Below are 2658 nucleotides of genomic sequence, written 5' to 3'. Positions count from 1 at the left end.
AAGCTCTCTGCCATAATGACAAATTATACCAGAACCACGTGATTACTGCCTAGCAGTAGCCCATGGCATCACCTTCCACCCACTCCTGAGTTCACCTCTGCCTCCTCCACTGAGGAGATAAAGAGCTTGGCAAATTCATCTCTGCACTATCTCCACCTGAGGACTGGGGATATCCAACTGCCCGTCAGCTACAGCCGTGGTGGAAGACCAATGGGCTGATTGACGCAAGGTGTGCAGTGGTAATGGGATTTTTACTTACAACACTCATCTTTGTGTTGAGCTGTGCACATGGAAACATGCTTTCTGGAGAAACGTATACATCCTCCCAAAGACATTCATCATCACTCTACACAGACTCTTCCCTTACACCCCCCACCCTGATGCACCTCATTCGATGTCATAAAAATGACACTGCAGCTAACAGGCACTACGTAGGATGATCACCCCTCTTCAGTACACTCAGCAATTTCTGCCCTAACCTCATTTCCAATAGAAAGCTCCAACGAGAATGATTCTCCCGAAAAACCAGGCAAGAATGTGTCACTTTTCTTAACATTATGATTTTTCCTTAGCAAAAAGGTGATCCCAGAATATGTACCATTTGTCTCTGTGAATGTGTCCCCCTGAGTTTAGAGAAAGGAAAACACTGTGAGGGTAAGATCGTGCTGTCCTTGTACACAGGTCTTTTCTTAACTTAGTGCTATTAGAAAGCCCAATGGGAAATTCTGGCAGAGGCAACGGCCACAAAAATAAAGCCTAGAAAACACTTGTATAAAGTCACCAGGTTTTTGTGCAAGATTTTAAAGTTAATTTCGGTGGTAAGTTCAGTATTTTCAAGCAGGTTTTTCTCCTGATGAAAATGCTTGCTGACATAGTTGGTAACTGAACCTGTCATCCAAGAATGCCATCTTGAATTAGTTCTTAGTTGGTAAAGAATTCTCATTTTACATTTTCCCACCAAGAAATTCTCTAAGGCATCTATAATATACATGGTATTAAGGTTTTCCTATCTTTATTCAATTGAAATTGAAAGAAACCTAGGAAAATGAAATTCCCCTTTCAGACAAAGAAAGAACTCACGTTGATAACAGAGAGGACCCTCTGAATTGGTGCCTCATGTGGATGTTCTGCTGCGAGGTCCTCTTGAGGATCTAGGAGACATAGGGTAAATGTCACCACAGGGATTCTGCTGAGAAAATCCCTTGGGTTGTATTGGGTGGTGTGGACATGAGGCTGGCATGTGTGAAGAAGGTGGGTTACCACAGACGGAGCTGTAGGCCTACCCTCCTTGGTGGTGAAGGCAGGCAAATGAGACCATGAGGAAAGCCACAGGAAACAGAGCCTTCCTTGGTCCTCTAGCTAAGGCAAGTTCAGCAATGAGACACAGCTGATCTCAAAGAGGGCACAGGACATGGGGCAGGCGACCCTCCCTACAGCATATCAGGTTCCTCCTTCCTAATCTGACCTGAGCTAACTTGCCCTCCCTTCGTGATCCCTTCTGAGGTCATTTCCCCCCAGGATCCACAGGTGCTGCTGTTCATCATCCCCGCCCCCCACAAAACATTTTGTGCTGCATAAAAAGCCACCTTTCTTCAAAAAAAATTTAATTCTAGTCAAAAAAGTTATGACTTCTCTGAACCTTTGACTCAAAGAGAATTAAACCAATATTTTAAAATACTCAACTATCCTATTATTGAAAGATGACACGCACTTAGCAGATTTGCCCTTCGACTCTTCCTTTTCAACACAATGTATGTGTCTGTAGAATCAGTTGCTGCTCATGCTCACGCTGGCTCCAACACCGGGACAGCCCATCATGGGGGGCAGGAGGTGGGGACGCTAACACTCTCCAAACAAGCTATGCAGGAAATTCCACCGGGGAGATGGACGTCAGAATAATACCCTAGTTCTTCCTTGAGTTCCTATTCTGCATTGAGTCTTGGTTGTGTGGGTGGAATTAGGGCATATGTGACACTTGTGGCAATCGTGTTATTAAACATAATAGAATGTGTCCCTGATTGTTCTCCTTTTTTTTTTTTTTTTGAGATAAAATCTCACTCTGTTGCCCAGGTTAGAGTGCAGTGGCATGATCTAGGGTCACTGCAACCTCTGTCTCCCAGGTTCAAGTGATTCTCCTGCCTCAGCCGCCTGGGTAGCTGGGATTACTGGCACCTGCCACCACACTCAGTTAATTTTTGTGTTTTTAGTAGAGACAGTGTTAGCCAGGCTGGTCTCAAACCCCTGACCTCAAGTGATTCACCCACCTCGGCCTCCCAAAGTGCTGGGATTACAGGCGTGAGCCACCACACCCAGCCTGTTCTCTGCTTTTAAACAGGATCTCAGGAATAACATGACCACTGAACGAAAAGCCTGTGACCTCGCCATGTGTTTCACATTTCTGACCACACCAAAGTCCACTGTAAAACATCCCAACTCTAATTCTGGGTTATGCAACCATTAAGACCATCCTATGATGACAGACAGTGCTTAGAATGTCTATACGCTATCAAACTTCCACATGCACACCTAGATGCTCAAAGTCTGCCAGACTGATGAGTTATACCAGGGCTATGAGATCAATACAGGACAGTAGCCCATAGAATCAACCTTCCACCCACTTCTGATTTCCCATTTCCCTCCTCTACTGAGAAAGCCAGA

At 45.0% G+C, this 2658-nt stretch overlaps 1 pseudogene; it reads right to left on the bottom strand.

The window, feature by feature from the left end:
- LOC105518653 overlaps window positions 1–2658 on the bottom strand; it is a 24125-nt pseudogene that overhangs the window by 12810 nt on the left and 8657 nt on the right.

The sequence above is a fragment of the Colobus angolensis genome, unplaced genomic scaffold (genome assembly GCF_000951035.1).
Source record: "Colobus angolensis palliatus isolate OR3802 unplaced genomic scaffold, Cang.pa_1.0 Scaffold325, whole genome shotgun sequence".
Taxonomy (NCBI): domain Eukaryota; kingdom Metazoa; phylum Chordata; class Mammalia; order Primates; family Cercopithecidae; genus Colobus; species Colobus angolensis.
The sequence above is the reverse complement of the archived record's forward strand: the minus strand, read 5'-3'. Positions and strand labels throughout refer to the sequence as shown.